Below are 18,383 nucleotides of genomic sequence, written 5' to 3'. Positions count from 1 at the left end.
TGGTGAAGGGAAGACAGATGGGATATGAGAGAGAGGCTGCTTTGAGTCCAAAACAGGACTTGTGGTGACTGTGGGTGCTCCTCACACCATCTGTTGCTGAGCAGGGTTCAAGAGAGCTTTTGGAAAAGGGGGAGATGTCTTCAAAGCTGTATAAATATGTTGAGACTCTTAATTTAAATATACAGGTAGATGTAAATGTAGATTTACTTTATTGCTCAAATAAACCATTTTCAAATATGACCACTATGGTCATCATGCAATGTCACTGTGTGGCAAATGCCAATTGTATTTGGTGACTTCTCAGGAGTATAAACCCAAAATAAAATCATCTAAACCTCAGCAAACATCTTGAACTTGCTGCTCTACCAACTCCTGCTTGAGATTTATTTCTACTGTTTGAGTAATTTTACTGTTTATATTCCTGACCATGTGGACATCTTATTGAAGACTTAACTGTGCATCTCCTGACTCGGAGATGGCAGGAAGCTGTCAACACCTGCTTCTACAGGTGTGCCAGGCTCCATGTCCAACTGGGTAAACACCTTGAAAAACCTGAGCTGGGGTCTCTGCTCAGGCAAACATTTTAAGGTGACTGTGATTTAGTGCCAAGAGCTCCCTGCCTCCTGCTTCCACTGACCCCCAAGGTGGGGCTCACCAAACCTTCCTGAAATGGCAGGAACCCAGCACAGGATGAGAAGAGCAGTCCATTATTCAGCTTTCCAGAAAGCACAGGAAGCTGTTACAGGCTGGCTTGCTGCCCCTGGATCTGCAGCAAACCAGGATCTGGTTTGGATCTATGGTGATGCTGGCCATAAGGGATCTGCTGACATAAAGGATCTGACATAAGGGATCTGCTGACATAAAATTACCTGTGTGCTCCCCTTCAGATTTCAGAGGTAACTTTTGAATATAACTTGGATAAACGTTAAGGGCTAATCTTGAACATATAGTATTAAGGAATAATGCAAAGAAACTGAGCTAAAATGTCTATGTGTGCAATCTGCACGAAACCTGATTGTACAAATATTTAAAGAGTTGGAGTGCTGTTTTCAGAGATATGTATAATCTGTTAAATCCTCTTCCTTCAAGCACTGACTTTTGCCCAGCTCCTTCCCTCAAAACTTCAACCAGAGCTGGCACAAAAAAACAAAAAAAAAAAAAAAAAAAAAAGGTGAAGGGGTGGTAACTGCTCATCAAATTTTTGGGGCCACTGCAAGAAGAGAAGGGATGGTTAGAGAGGAGGCAGGAAGCACAGCCAGGAGATGTCATGGGCATTTTTGTTTGAGCATGTTGTCTCGGGGGCTGTGCTAGGTTAGACTCTTCACTTGGAAGCAGAAGCGAAGTGGGGATGGCTGTTTCAGAGCCTCCATGAAGAAGAAACAGAAGGCATGTTATCTGATGTGTGGCACGTTTTCATCCCAAAAACCATGAATAAGAATCTTGGATGATGTTAAATTTAAATTTAAAAAGGTTTTGATATAATTGGCATTTTTAGCCCATGTTACTCTTCAATTTTACCTTCTGCATGTGTGCCTGTGGACATGTAGCTGTGTGCACTGACAAGCTGGGCCAAACTCTTAACCTCTCCATGCACAGCAGAGACATTCACATGAAGCCTGGTGAAGCTTAGCCCTCTTTTTTCCAGACCCTTAGCCTCACCCAGCCATTGTGCTCCTGCAGCTTTCCCACTTCACTCCCAAAGCTGCCTCCAGCCACATCATGGGCCAAGGGCCACTGTGTGGCTTGGTAGGTGGTGGCACTGCTGAGGAGGTATAAAATGCAAGTAGATACAGAATTGGGTTGTTAAGCGATGTAAAAAAAGTGTTGCTGTCCTGTACCTTTGCAAAAAATCTCATCTTAACAACCCGGTTCTGTTGTGTCCCTTGGAGGGATGGAGAGGCCTTAGCTCCAGCAGGATGTGTGCTGGTTCCATAGGCTCCAACAAGGAGCCTATTCTAAGGTGGAGAATAGCTTGGAAAAGGTCTTTGTTCTCAAGAGTGTCTGTTGTCTTTAATGAGTAACTTGATCAGCCCAGGGGCTGTCTGGTGGGGCTGGGGTAGCTTCTCCAGCCACCCCTACCCACAGCTCCATCCTGGGCTCTGAACCCCACCGGGTTGCCTTGTGCTCTGGCTGTCAGGACATGGCTCCTGAGCTCTGTGGCACTGTGGCAGCCCCTCCTGAGCAGAAAACTCTGCTTTTTATAGGGCTGGAAGGAGCTGTGCACTGCAAAACCCTGTCCCCTAAGGCTGCTATATGAGCCTGCGTGTAGGCAGGTGTTTTTCCTGTACCTGCTGTCTATATTGTCCATTTACTGATGTCAGGCTTTTTGGGGAGGAAGAGCAAAATAAGGTAAGTAAGGGTAAATACCTGACCAAGCAGAAACTGGCCTCTGGCTTCCCTCCTGCTTCCTAGTCCTGCTGCCATGCACTGGTGCAGGGTTCATGGAACATCCCAGCACTCCAACCTCAGCTGTTGGGGGTTGATTTTCACAGAAGGGGTTTTCATTGAGAGGCTTTGTCAGACATATATGCAGATCTGATTCAATATTTAATATTCAATCTGATTCAATATGAAAAAAAAATGCATTAGCAGTTTTGTTATATCTCTGACTCAATTTACTGTTTCCTGAGACACATCAAATCTTCCACAAAACAGGCAAAGAGAGGAAAGAGACAAGAATGTCATTATTAATCTAAACATTTTTAGCCAGGCAGTAGCAAACATTAAAAAATATATATATCTCGTCTCTAATACAATTAGCTGTGGCTGTCAGTACCTAAGGAAGAACTAAAATAACCATGTTAGACTGTGCTGTATACTGGGACTAGTAATTTTAAGAATCTTTAATGTTTAGCAGTGGAAGGAGGAGGTAGAAGCAGGGAAGGTTATTATAAAAAAATCCCTGAAGGCTGAGGCACAGCAAGCCACTGTGGTCTTCTTGCAGACCTCAGTTATTTGCTTTCCCAGGTACAAGGCTGGGAAACAAGACTTTTGCAACTAGAATGTATTTTTTACCCCAACACATACTTAAATCCTTCCTGGTGGACTAATTCCTACTTGCAACCTTATTCACTCCCCCTAAACTTTGCATCAATAAATAAGAAGTGTAGGTTTGGGGATATTCAGTGCTATTATGAGAATGTGCATAATTTCTTCCTGGTTGTTTCAGGTTTGTTATCTGGCTCAAAGTCAGAAAAAAAGATCCATATTTCATTGTAAAGATGTAAAAAACCACATTCCCTCTTAAGACATCAAATTCTCTTGATAGCAGTCCCCCTGAGTGCTGCTTTGTTTCTATGGTGATTACTAGTACATTTAAGCCACTTTAAAATTGTAAGGACGAGCAAGAAAACCAAATTCATAACAGTGTCATTAGCATAGCTCTTTTCTTGTGTTCCATGAGATTCGGAAATGACCAAAGGCTGGGGAATAGTAGCCTGATTTATTTTCAGTTTTTATGGGCTGCTAACTATTTAATGGCAAACAGATCTGATGCAAGCTGCTGTCAAAGACATCAGCTCAGAGCTCTGAGATGATAAAGTTATGGGGCCTTTGTGATCCACTATGGTAGTAATTAAAATACCTTCAGGGGCATCTTCTGCCACTGGTGCCACATCAGGCTCGTGCTCTGTGAGGAATCTGCTCCTGCTGAGGTTGGTACCAAGGAAGGAAAACCCAGATTTTGACTCAGTTCCCAAACTTTTTGGTCCCTCGAGTGCTCAGAGGCAGTCATCTGGATGGTGGGACTCCATGAGCCATCACCCTTGGAACTTCAGCTGAAGAACAGCAGTGGTGATGCCATGGAGGCATGGTCCCATGATCCCATGGATGCTGGTGGGCCAGGAGCTTTGCATGGGAATTAGAAGCTAACTGGCAGATCAGCAGAGGGCTGAGGGAGACCTCAGCTGCAGTGTGTGCTCTGGAGGGGAACAGACAGGGAGAAAACCCCAGCACCCACCACAGGACACCCCTGCACCTGCCAGGACAGTGCTTCAGCTAGAGGGCTTTGAATGAATGAATGAATGAATGAATGAATGAATGAATGAATGAATGAATGAATGAATGAATGGCATCACACATCCTGGCCTGGGAAGTGCCTGGTGAGCTTCACTGGCCAGTGGCTACGGAGGGGATGTGGAGGATGGCCCACTGTGCAGGGGTGGGGCAGGAACAGGAGAGGGACCTTCAAGCAGCACAGATGAGGCTGTCCAGGCACACCTGCACTTTTGGAGACTGTTTCAAATGATGATTCACTGAAGGGTATTTAACAGCAGTTTTGGTTTTTGGTGCCAGCAGGAGTTGTGATGCCCTCCAGCAGTAGGAAGGATGCTCTCAGCCAGCTGACAGGTCTTGTGTGGAGACAGAGGACACTGGATGCCATACCAGAGAGGCACAGCTGACACAGGCAGGAGACAGATATCACCCCTTGGCCAGCAGCAAGGTCTGAGCCAGGGGTGGGGGCACCCTGAAGTGCCACCCCCTGCAAACTGGGCCCATTAAATATTTGTCCTCACTAAGGTTATGCATCAAGGATATGACTCCAAAATCTCTTGTTAAATAAGATATTCTCTAAAAGATATTTCAGTGACTGAAAATCTTAACAATATTGACCAGCTGGCAGGAGGAGGAGAAGAGCTAAGATAAAATAATAGATGAAGTGGCAGGCTCTATGCTGCTGGTGTCGCTGATGCTGCTTTGCTTCAAGACTTGTACAAGGCAAGAGGAGTCTGAAGTCCCAGATATGACAGACAGGAGTTATCAAAGTAAATCTACTGTGACTATCTTTATAAAGTTCCCAGGAAATTAAAAGCCTCTCCTTAACCTGTTAAGAAAAAATGTTTGAGCTGAAATACAAAAATATCACCTGCTGTTCAAGGCTGAATTCTTTTTCACTTCTGAAAATGTGGAACTTGTTATATCCTGAGTCACCCAACAAGTGATGAAACTCTAATTTCAGAGGCAAGAGGCTGCTGCAAGCAGCAGCCTTTCCATGGCAGGAGGCACAACAGGCAAAACTGGGAATACTCGTGTCTCAGCACCTGGGTCTAGAGTCTGTCTGCCATTGGTTGCAGCTACAATGAGTTGTTAAAAAACCATAAAATTAAATTCAGAAATAGTAAGGTATTGAATTTATGATATTTTTTGCCTGACCTTCTTCCCTTTACCTAGAGGTAAATGTGTTACTTGTTGATGCACATACAGTGCTGACAGCCTGTGTCAGCAGGTGATGTGTAGTGAGAAGTCCCTCTCCAGAAAACAGGCTCTGAAAAGCTAGGAGCTGGGCAGCATGTTCCTGAAAAACTCTCTGGTGTCATCATGGCCCAGCCTTGCCTTGCTAATGCAACACTTGCTCTTTGCTCCACCTTCTGCAGGAGAGATGCTTGAAATAAATCCATGATTTTTGTACATCCAAAATTGAGACTGCCACCCTTTCCTTATCATATACATGTACATATACATATACATGTACATGTACATGTACATGTACATATACATATACACATATCTATATGTATGTATTTTATATATATAACACCTGACTTGACTGGTTTGAAGAAGGTAAGCCAAGGTGCACTAAAAATGCTCAACCTAATATATCCTTATAATTTAATAGCAGCCCAGCAGGCTGCTGATGACCCTGATGAACCAGAGACATCAATTTTTGGCTCCCACTTGTCAGTGTCATGGAGATGCCCATTGCTGGGGCTCAGGCACCACAGAGGATCTGGAGCTACCATTTGGAAATTGCCATAACCTGGGGGTATATTTATATAAGAAGTCTACTTTGTGGACAACAAGAGGTGCTAAATTATTGAACCTGTTCCACTCCAAAATTGTTGCTGTTTTCATTGGCAAAGATGAACTCACTGAGTAATCCCTCTTAGAAAAGTGGAAGAAATGCAGGGTCTTTTAAGTGTTTTGCTCCATGACAAAAACTGTGATGCAAGAACTTTAATTCGAAGCCTGCACAGTGTGACATTTTCCTTTATCTCCTCTGTCCATATATGGCTTCTACGTGAATAGCAAGGTAAGAAAAACAACACCAAAATTAAAAAGAAAACCTTTATATTTTTGGCCTGCAGAAATTTCATCAAACAATTCATCACAAAAGGGACTGAGTGAAGGCAGACTCAGCTTGTCATTTTGGATGCAGGCAAATGGAAAGGTAAATGAAAGGCAAAAAATGAAGGTGTTGGGTCACTATCTCTAATAACACATCTAATTCTGTTGTTATTCCATCTCCAGGTTGATGTGGGGAGTTTGTTGAACTGTGAATTTCTGTACACATATAGGGTTCATGCTTCAGTGCACAGTGCTGATTGCTCATCAGAGGCCTGTGAGCAAAGACAGCTACCACAGAAATTCACTTTCTCCTTCTGTAATGAGCTTGTCCAAAAGGAAGAAGAAAAAGGATTAAAGCCAGTTATAAATTGTGTGTTTTTATTTTGCATTATGACCTTTCTTTGCAAACGTCTTAGGTTTCCCCCATATGACTTCTGTATAAATGAATGTATGTATAGATATGTTTTTCTTCATTTATGTGTAACAGCAGATGAAATGTCTTTTGTCGGAGTCATAGACCAATGAAGAGAACAAACAAAAACCCACTGAATGGTTATTTATTGCCTGTGATGTTTCAATGAGGAAAGACTTCCTGTTACCAAATTAACCAGCTTTCCTCTCTGTTTATTTGACTAACAGATGAACAAGGCTGAAAAGATTTGCTATTGCATCTTCTCCCTAGAAATGCCTCAGTGTGGAATTAACTTCACGGCAGAGCAGAATGCAGCAGGAAGGAGCTCTGTGCTTGCAGGGAGTCTCTGGCTGCAGGACTACCATAAATGTCACTCTGGCTCTCTTTCTAGGAGGGAGATTCAGCACAGCAAAAGTGGAGTTTTAAATAAGTGTGCTATTTAGAAGCCATTCACACAAGTGGAATGAGCCTTAGAGTGTGTTTTAGAGCAGCAGCAAGGATGAGAGTTTCACAGAAACCATTTCCAGTTCATCTGCTGTCCTGTTGGAGGCTATTAATTGCTTCTTCTTGGAATGTGTGTTGAGGACAGCTGAGTACCACTGAGCTCTGCAAGGACAGTTATCATTTCACTTGTGAGCCAGGCTCAGAGCAAGTGGGCGTCTTGGAAGGTTCACAGCAAAAGTTCCTTTAAAAGAAAAACTCTGCAGGTTTTAGTGTAATTTCTTTAAAATCCTGTCCCCATGATCTCTGCTGAGCTTTGCTGCATTTCCCACAAGGTGTTCAGCTGCACAGCAGCTCCAGGTCTGCACAGCAAAGGCTCAGGAGCTCGCTCACATCCTTTGCTGTTCAACCAGTGGTGGCAATACATTTTATTTCCACCGTTGCAGAAGCACTTCTATTTCTCGTTTTCATGAGTTCTTAGTTGCAAGCTGGTAGTAAAAACACACTGCTCTATAAAATACATCTTGTTAAGGTAACTTTTTCTATCCTGTGCATCACTTAAGTGCTTGTCTAAGTTGTGTTTATCTCCAAGGGTTCCGTCAGCAAAGATTGTGTTCCCAAAGCCCAGCTGCTCTTCAGAATTGCTTTTCTCTTTACACTGTCAAGTCAAGTAGGTTTGAAGTTTGGTTGTTATTTTTTTTTTCTCTTTGAATTGCTTACAGAAGCCTTTGAAAAGTCGATGTTTGCCAGTTTTTACCACAGGTATAGCTGGCTTTTAATTAAGCCTCTAAGCTACTGCAGATTGTTTACTTTCTACTGCCAAGTACATATTAGGTTTTATATCCCAGGGGAGAAATAAGCTCTTCAACATTTGCTGTTTGGCCTGATGCAAGTTGGAATATTCATGTGAGCACACATAAAAATCTGAAATAATTGTTCAAAAAGCACCATCTAATTTGAAAAGATCTAGAGGTTTTTGTTTCAAGCTGAAACCTACAGCACATACCTGTTCCCTGAAGCTGCAGTCTTTTGAGTTTAGATTCCCTTCATGCCCCTTTTCCCCTGCAGCATTAATCTTCAGACTTAGCTAACTCATAGACAAAAATCCTGGGGAAGAAATGCCAATTAGACAGCAACCTACTTTGCTTTCTCTCAACCCAGCTTCTTATGGATTCTCATCAGCCTCCTGGGACCACATGAAGGTCTGGGAGTCTAAGGATCCTCTCTTTGGTGTAACTACATCCATCATTTACCCACAGTAATGCTGAATCAAAACCTACTTTTGATAGAAAGCTCCTGCTGGAGCATTGCAAACTTTTTGGTAATGGCACCAAATTCCCATGTTGAAAAATGAATTCACCACATTTCTATGTGATGAATTTACCTGTGCTGTGTTACCTTCAGAACTGTGCTGATGCCCAGATTGCTCTCACATTAGACAGGGCCCAGTTGATATCTTAGGTTTGGTGGGACTTCTGCCAAATCAGCCACCATGAAATGACTGAAGAGATTTCTGGGTGCAGTCATGCAGGAAGCAAGCAAATATTCTTTATGGCTAAATTCAAAGCAAGTTTTCTTTCCTTTTCCTTCACTTGTTTTAGTGCCCAGGTCTGCCAAGGCTCTGGAGCATCCATCATATATTTATGCTCATTTCAGATCCAGAAACTAAATTAAAAATGTGGGGAAAAACATTAACATGATTCACAGAGTTTCTAAAAACAGGAGGAAAGCATAAACCAAGGAGAATTTAAAATCTGGGTGGCATGAGGAGCTCCTGAAGAAATTGAGTCTGATGCAGAACAGGAAGGATGTTGATGGGATGGCTTTTAGCCTTTAAATATTTTCATGTCAGCAGATTTAGAAGGTCGAGTTCTTCAGAGATGGTAAAGCATAAAAGCAGGTAGGTTACACACAGTGACAAACCTCAGAGTATGAATAGAAGACTAAGGCATGGTGAAACAGGGAGCTGAGACACTGAAAATGCAGGCACCAGTTAGATGAAACTTTGAAGAAAAGGCATATGAAATGATCTTGTAAAATTATCACTCACCATAAGGGCAAAGTGGTCACTTTTTCCAATTCTAAGACACATGCTGGAGAAAACAAACCCATTCCTTCTACACTTTGAAAGCAAACCTAGTTTTTTTATTATTTCACAGATTTTTTTTTTACAGATTTTAAAAGAAATATTTTAAAAGAAATAAAAATCTTAAAATAAACTTTTAAATTATAAGTTTTCCATTTAGAGCCATGGGTAAAGCAATATAAAAGCTCATTTGTATCTCAGTGCTCCCATTTTGGACAAGCTGGAGCCAGGGTGAAATTAAGAGCATCAGTTTAATATTCATGGGCTCACATGAGTGGTAAAGCTGTTGGTGGATCCAGCCACAGGAGCAGACTCTAACTGTCCTTTAAAAAAGTGAGACCAACAACCAAGCTCCTTCCATACTTGTGAATCACAAAACTCAAGCGATTTCTTGTTGTCTGAGACTTTTTTAAGGCATAAAGAGGCATAAAGAGGTAATTTAATAAAAATCTGATAATAAGTTGTTTTGTTTCCCACTGAAGATTAAAAAAAAACAAAGTGTGCTCCCCCAGGATTCAAGTCTTCAGATACAGATTTTCAGCAAAATCCTGGCTGAAGTTTTTATGGTTTTTGGTGTTTGGCTTTAGGTGGGGGGGAGGTCTTTGGAACCAGTTTAGTTTTGTCATTAGAATGGATCAGAATTTCTGTGCCATCGCTGTTTGAGGCATCTGAAGGGTGTAAAACTATTTGGATTTGGAATCTACTATAAAGCCAAGTGAGACCAATCAAACCTCTCTGAATCACAACTATCACAACTAAGAAATGCAGAATTAATTAAGTATAATTAAGAATTAAGTATAATTTTTGTAAAGTTCAGTTGAAATTCTCCAAATCACGGAGATAAATTGAGGCAAGGATTTTTAGCTACTTTTATCTTAAAATAAAATACAACATTGTAGCACAAAATCTAATACTGAAACATTGCATTCAGCAGTTCCTTGTAGCCTCCTGCTGCAGGGGGACAGCAGCTAAGGAAAGAACATTCAGGGGCAGTTTGCACCTCTGCTCAGGTGAGTGTGGTGATGTGAGTGTCCACATCAGAGAATCACAGATTCACGGAATAATTTGGGCTGGAAGGGACCTTTAAAGGCCACCTAGTCCAACCCTCCTGCAATGACACCTTCAGCTAGATCAAGCTGCTCAGAGCCCCATCTAACATGACCTAGAAAATCTCCAGGGATGGGGCATCTGCCACCCCTCTGGGAAACCTGTACCAGTGTTTTACCACTCTCATCACAAAACATTTCCTCATTATATATAGTTTAAATCTATCCTCCTTTAGTTTGAAACTTTTCCTATTATGCAGCTGAGCTTTGTGGAGGCTTTTTGATTCTACTCAAAGAGGAAAGGGGGGGATTTATGGTAAGGGGAGATGAAGGCTTTGGTGCTCAGGGAGAGCTGTGCCTGTTGGGACCCATGCTCCTGGGATGGGGTGACCACTGGGGTGCCGTGCTGGGCAAGGAAAGACCAGGAAAACTGGATCAGGATAGCTGAGAGGTTTCACATATGCCAACTTTCCTGGTTAAACACAGCTGCAGAAGAAAAAAATCCCCTATTTTTCCATTCTGAGGCCAAACTCAGCTGGGATATATAGAGCAGCTCAGCTGCATGTGCTAGCAGTATTACATTTATGGAAAATTTATGATTGTATCAGAAAGTGTTTTCTGGGTCAGCTTTTCCCTTTTTTAGGCTCTCATTTTCCCAGTTCACTTCTATCTCACCTGGACACACCCCAATTTCTAGTATATATAACTTTCCTTTTGCCCTTTACTACCCAGCCCTGTGGTCTGGAATACCAGAGCAATGAATGTGTTAAAAGAGCTAAAGTTTATGGGTTCATCTAACACATGCTCAGTGTAAATCTGAGCATTGATCACAGTAAGCTTATTCTGATACTTAAGCATGTGCATGAACATTTTTAAATGTAGGAAGTACAATTATGGGACATTTATGAACGCTGTTACGAGTTTCTGCGTCATTAGAGATTCATTATCTTAATGGAAAATGAAAGGTGGTTAGCTCATGGCCATAATTAAAGTGTTTGGCTATAATTTTATTGTTGTGGTACAACTTTTTCATGTGTCTATCTAACAATTTGTTTCAGGACAAGCGTTGTATTGTAGCACACAAAGCCAAGTTGCTGAAGCTGGGAGCATCTCCGAGCACCATCGAGTCCATCCCCTGCTCAGAGCAGGTCAGTCCCAGCAGGATGCTTAGGAACACGTCCTGTCAGCCAAGGGGGGACACCCCACAACCTCTCAGGGCAGCCTCTCCAGTGTTTAATATCTTGCAATAAAAACAGTGGTTAGGTGCTGTATGCTTGGAATTCTGGCTTCCTTAAATCACCATACAAAGCAAAATAGGAATCAGTTTAAATAAACAAACACACATTTCATCCTAAGTATGTTTTTATCACAGTGCACTATCTTACTGCTGCGAGGAATGCACCACTGGCTGGTACAAATACGATGGCTACATAGTGTACATAAAGTTATTTAGCTTTCTCATCCCCAACCAAAACAAGGGGTGGGCACAGAGCTTCCAAAATGTGGTCTGAATAACTCGACCAGGATCAAGGCTGAGCCTGACTCCCTGGCCCTAAACTTCTCGTTTTACTTGATCTGCCTTCTCTCTCTCCCCCCATGAGATCTGAAGTAACAGTTTTGGACTTTCCAAAGCCTGACACAGTTTATTCCTTGCAGAATTAGGACATTCTGTCTTATTAAAAGGAGTATAATGTTGGAGTACCATTAGGTTTTTTGCTACATGGAATGTTCATTATGAATGCCACTCAACATTTCATTAAAATATGAAAAAAATTAGTTTTTTATAATTAAAACCTTTACTATTTTGACCTTCTTACACATTGCATAAACATGAGCAGGTCTTATGAAGTGTGGGTTTGGTCCAACAAATAAGAAAAAAACCCAAAATAATTTAAAAATCCATACTTGAATGTTTTTCAAGTATGGAGCTTTATCTTTCAGGCAAGCAGAAGCAGTGAACACTGAATACTTGCAGGCTACAAAACACAAAAGCAAATTACATGCAATTAATTAAAAAAAAAAAATCCTGGAGGAAGAATACCTGAAAACCAAAGCAAGAAGTTATTTAAATTTCTTATCATGAAGCATTTTCTCCTTGATACCTGTGAAAGAGCATTTCAAATCAGGCCCCTGGAATGCTGGGCAGACAGGGCTGACTGCAGGGTTTGACAGCTGAGTCCCACCAGGGTGAAGCTGCCAGCACAGTCAGGTGCCACAGCATTTCCAGCATTGCTGCAGCACAGCAATGGCTTTATTGCTGTAAAACACCTGTAGCACTTCTCCAAATGAGGCCAGTGAGTTCCTTAAGAGCCAAATATTCTTGCTTTGTGTTAGCTCTTAATAGTAGATGGTGGAGTCATATCTCAGAGAAGCACTGGATGGCAGTAAATGCCCAACAAAACCCAGGCAGACAAAGGCAATTAAATAAAGCAAGGCAGAGAGAAGCTGAAAACTTCAGCTGCTTCAATGATCAGTTCTTTACAAATGGCTATTATATAATATAATAAGTAACTGTAGTTTTACTTATTCATTAGAGACTTTTGTGCATGACTACAATCCATCTGCTTTAAATGGCTTGAGAGTGAAATTGGCTGTCTCAGACTTTATAGGAGTTGCTGAATACCAGGAAGGAGAAAAAACCTTTCTGTTTTCAGGTACATTGCAAACTGGATGAACAAAAGATTTTTCTTTGAAAATTTAAGTAACTGAATATATTTTCTTATTTGCCGAGGTTTTGCAGATTGATTGTTTTTTTGTATGTATAGGCAAATGAGAACAGAGCAGTATTTCTGTCGAACTTGAGATTGCTTTTTCTTTGAGATGCAGTTTGACTGATAAAAGCAATGGCATTGCCAAGCTTGACACTGCAAGGCATTTCATTTGATAATGGATAACTACCTGCTGAAAAAAACCCCAGCATTTCTGTACACAAAGCATTAAAAATCCCTATCAAAAGGCTCAGAAATCAGCTGATGGACAGATCTCAGAAAGTAATTATATCAAAGAAACCAGTCTCACAGTGCAGTTCACAAGGTGAACTCATGGTCCTGCTCTCATCAACATTCTCTGCAGCCAGGGTGCAAACACACCCCAGTGGACTTGACTGCAAAAGTTGGTGTGGGGGAGAGAGATAAAGGACATCCCTTCAGAGCTATCCACTGGCACAGCAGCTCGTGCTCCCTGGAGTGACACACATTTTAACAGTGGGCTGGATTGCTTGACGTGGAACTGCATAGCTGGAGTATTTTTGTGCAGGTACCAGTGACAGGACTTAGGGCTGTATTTCAGCAAGCAGTGGCCAAGAAATGGTTTCATGGTGAATAGCTGGCTGCTGGTGGGCTCCCAGACTAGCCAAGTAGTAAAAGTGCTAAAGCAATCCATGTCTGCATGGGAAGGAAATGCTGATGAGAAGTGGGAAGGGAAATTATCACTCTGCGAGGCATTAACAAGAGCTTTACTGGAACAAACTGGCCATTTCTTGGATCCACAGTTTTAAAAATACGCTGATAAATTGGAGAGGATACACCGAAATACTGCAGGAATGATTTGAAGTCTGGAAAGGCTTAGAGCATGCCAAGAGCTCAATATAATTTATCCAGAAGAGCTTAAGTGCCTTGGTCATGGCCTGTAAGCCCCTGCACAGGGAATAGGTTTCTGAAGTTTCTGAGTCTCTAACACAGCACAGAAAGGCTGGAGTCAGGGTCAGAGGAAGGCTGAAGCTCTAGGATGGAGGAAAATTACTTTTTCAAAATCTTTGTACATTATCCATCAGATCCCTGGGCTCAGCCATGCAGGGACAGCCATTATTGAAAAAAATGAGCATTCAGTGGATGAGTTTCTCCTCTGGTACAGCAGTGGGTATCTGGATTAGCAGCTTAAGTCAACACTTGTTTTAGATTTATTCAAGCATAAATAAGAGCAGATTTTTGTCTGCCCTTCACCAGATAAACAGCAACGTTCCTATTTTTTCACAGCAATATTAAACCAGAGAACTATGTTTCCTTGAAATAAATTGTATAGAAACAACATACTGTAGACAACAAGGTCCTTAGGATAAACAGATATTTTTGTTGCAAATGCAACAGAGTTCTTTTTATATAAAGAATACCATAGATATGTCAGATAAAAGCCTTGATGCATAGCTAGATAACAGACCGTATTCAATGTTTTCCAAACATCTTGTTCTGTCTGTCAGATCTAATGATGACTGGTGACTAGACACCTCAGCAAAATGCTGCTTTGCTATTTATTTCTCATTTATTCTCTTGAGAAATCTCAAAACATTTCCAATTTGATTTAAGGAAGTTTCCCGAAGTCAATTGAACATGCTACAGAAAGCAGTTCACTTTCATGGTCAATATGCAGTCTATAAAGAACAATAAGGAGAAGGTAATTTCATTTTGATCATGCTAACCTTGTATGTCGCTGCTGTGCTTAGATTTTCGTACTCCTGTCACTGGCTCTGAAACTTGTGTTATGTTGAGTCCTTCTGTCACATCCAAATTTCTCTAAGAAGGAATATAAGGATGAAGGCCAAGCTAGCCAGCAGCCTGGGAGGCACAAAATGGGAGAGCCCAAAGCCATGAGTGTGCTGTGCTTTCAGCCCATCCCACTCCAGTCACAAAGGTGGATGTCCTTCTGGACATTGGTAATTTGTCCTTTTGTCCTGGCATTCCCTTGGCTGCATTTGAGAATGTCACCAGGGAAATTAGCTATTTTTGCCAGAATAATTGGATGGTAAATCACTGTTTCCCTCAAGCATCAGAGACCCTCAAGCCATAAGGCTACTTTTGCATTGACAGCACTGACCTTCTAGACCACCTTCAAATCCTTACCCATCCTCTGGAGAGCAAACTTGTAGGTCTGATAACCAGCAGGGGTACCTGCACACCCCAGTCATTATTGTGGCTGTCTGTGTAAAGGAAAAGCTGCCATTCCAGAAGGCAGCAAAGGCTCTGTGTTTAGCCTGGTAAAACATGGAAAGAGAGAGAATATATTCAATATTCAGGGAATGATCCTCAGGGATATTTGACTGGAATGCAGCTTAGATGTGGGCTATAAACCGGTCTCAAATAAACATAAGATGGAAACTACCAGAAGTGTCCCAGTCTATTAGAAGAATAATAACCATGGTGTTCTATGGAGGAAATGTGTTTACCTTAATAACTTTAAGAGGTGGATCTAGGTCATTTTATGAAGGTGATATTATGTGCCTGCTAAAATGGTCAAGGCTTGACCAGGGAGGTCCCCCCAGCCTTGTGCCAGGTTTATCCCTGTTCTCCCAGAAGTCTCATTCCAAATGGCAGCCTGGTGTTTTCTACTTTCTCCCTCCCACACAATGTGTTTATTTACAACAATGATAAGAAGTTTTCAGTCTGTGGATTCCAGACATGATGGGTAGAGTGAAAAAAAAACAAAAAAAACCCCCTAAACAGCAAACAAGCTGTGAATTTCAGGCCTGTGGTAGTTTTTTGATGGTTTGTTACCGTATTAACTTTTTTCTTAGCATCATTAAGTGTTAAAATTCCATGATTTAACACTAGAAAATGTGTGTTTGTGGACAAGCCAGCTCTGTGTTTTAATGATTCTTATGTATATGGAATTGTAATGAATATTGCCTTCAGTGGGCCATTTGTCTAACCAAGAATGTGTAAAATGCTTCTTTTTCTGTAGCATCTGAAGAGCAGTGGAAGACAAACATTTGACCTGCCCCCATGCAATTAATGTTGTGACATTTTCCATCTGCAACCAGACAGGGGAAATGGGAACAGACCCATGCATCTGAGCATCCTGAGGACCAGGAGGGAGCGGTTTGGGAAAGCTGCTGTGACCTGAGAGTCAGGAAGGGCTGCTAGTGCTTCAGTCATGCCTCTCTAAGAGGATGAAAGGATGCTGAGCCCTGAAGACTGCTGGGCAGAGTTTCTTTACTTACCATAGACAGAAATGCAGTGTCAACTCCCCATACCACTCCCTCCATCTCTGGTCCTAAATAAAATAAAGAAATTTCTTAATGACGTTCACAAGGCATTCAGCTCTTTGTGAATAAATGAAAGACTTTGTAGTCTTTCCTGGTGGTACTGCTGATGGCAGTGCCTGTCCCTTGGGGGACCCCTGCAGTCGAGGACCCTGTCCTGTGTGACACTGGAGCTGTGCTCTGGAGGACACTGGCAGCAGAGGGTCCTGTGCCAGGCCAGACCTCTGGGGAAGCAGAGAATCTGCTTTTCCTAGGCAGGGAGAACAGATCCTCCCTGGCTCCCACAATGCTAAATTCCTTGTGACAGGGTGAGCAAACACATCTACTCCCTTCTGGCTCCTTGCAGGTACCATTCTGTCTTATTTCTGCAGAGCTGGACACCTTCACTGCCTCCATGTGTCTCTCCCCTGTGCTTTCCTGGCTGACTGCTCCACTCCCACTCAGGTGAGGGCTTTTGCAAGGCTACCTGCACCTCCACAGTGGTACAACAAGATTTTTTTCTGCAGGTACACAATACAGCTTGTTTTTCATATTTCTGACGTTGCCCATTCCTAAGAAAGCTTAAAACTTTATGTGAGGAGAGAGCTTTTTCAGCTAGAAGTAAGTGAAACCACTTTCCAAGTCACCTTCCTGGGTCTTTCTGTGCTTTCTCCTGGTTTCAAGCCCAGTTTAAGTGTCAAGTCACAAGAAGATGCAAAAGGAAAAAAATACTGTCCCCTAATACTTGTTTGTCATGAATAACGTTTCCCTCAGATTTTCTGGAAATTAATGGAAGACTGACATATAAATATTTTGAATATTTTTTTTATTAACTCCTCACACTAAATAATTTTGCGCGTCTGAAATCTGGTGCTTTTATCCTTCAGGATGCTGAGCTTCCACTCATTCCCTCAGAGTACTGAAGTCTCCCAATAACTTGCAGGGGGACATTTCTGTCACTTTGACATGGAAATGATGCTTCATGGAAAAAGTGGGGCTGAGTGATCAGGCAGACTTGTACCTTGTTATCTTGAATATATTTTAAGCTGTGACAGACTGTTCACTATCCTGGTGCCTATTGGGTTTGGAACTGAAAGAGTTAACAGTGCCAGCCCTCCATGCCCATGGCAGAGGGCTGGAAAACATACTTTTCAGCATAACAGTGCCTTGCCTTCTGAACAGCATTTGGAGATCTATCATATTTCTGTTTTAAATTCACATCCTTTCCTCAACAATACGCAATGCCTCCATCTCCATGGAAATGCTGGTGCTGTTCAGCATTCACAGCTCACGAGGACAAAACACAGAAGATGCATTTTTGTCCTATAAAGAACAGGCCCAGATTCTGCTGCAGCTGCCAGGGGCTCCCCACTGCTCTTTGCTTATTCAATACCACAGCTCCCCTTAAAATGTTTTTAAGCATCAGCTCTCCAGCCTTTCACTGCCTTGAAACACCTTTAAGGAATCTGCTCGTGTGAAAGACCTGCAGGCAGTACAAAACTCACTGCAATACGACTGCCCCTCTCCTGGCAGTGCTTCAACACCCCACAAGTTTATGTAGTTGCTGAAAGGATGAAGACAAGAGGGCTCTGAGAGTATTTCTTGCTCCCCATACAGGAAAAAGCAACTGGACTTCCCCTATGTTTTACTTTTGTGTATGCATAATACGCGTTTATAAGAAAAGGCAAACAGACCTGGAGGTGTATTTTATCAACACTGCACCAATTAACTGTTTCCTTTTTTTTTACCAGCAGGAGAGAAAGAAACAGCTTCTCAGGCAGCCCACCTTGAGAAGCTGGGATGATGCCTTTGCCTGGAGAGAGCCCTTTACCTGCACCACCCAGCATGGGATCCCTGGCAGCAGCCCCCACACACACAGTTTGCTCCCATCCACCTAGGGCTGCCTCTTTCTGGTAGGAACCTGAGGGAAGAAGGTGATGAGAAGGAACCCAGTAGAGGTCAAGCACGCCAGGACAAACGGTGGGGAGGACAGCATGAGAGCTGGCAGGTGTGGGAGGCTGGTGGGACATGCTGGTGAACTTGGCCACATCCCTTCTTTCAGGAGAACACAGAGAGAGACAGTAATGTCCTCTTGTGGAAGATTTTGAAATCTGCAAGTGGAAAGCCTATCCATAAAGGCTAAATACCACTATTGCCACTTCTATTCTCACAGTAAATGCTTATGCTTGGAGCACTCTACTGTTTCTGCTCTCATTTTTAACACGGACTGGAACAAAAGAAAAGATACACCTAAGAGGATTGCCAGCCTATGGTAAGCTATCTTGTATGGAATTATGGTGGCTGGAAAGAGACATTGTTTTCTTGGCATCAGGCACAGTTTGTCCCCATCTGATGACTCCTCACCTGCAGTTGCTCTGTGAC

Source organism: Cinclus cinclus, chromosome 4, assembly GCF_963662255.1.
Source record: "Cinclus cinclus chromosome 4, bCinCin1.1, whole genome shotgun sequence".
Taxonomy (NCBI): Eukaryota; Metazoa; Chordata; class Aves; order Passeriformes; family Cinclidae; genus Cinclus; species Cinclus cinclus.
The sequence above is the reverse complement of the archived record's forward strand: the minus strand, read 5'-3'. Positions refer to the sequence as shown.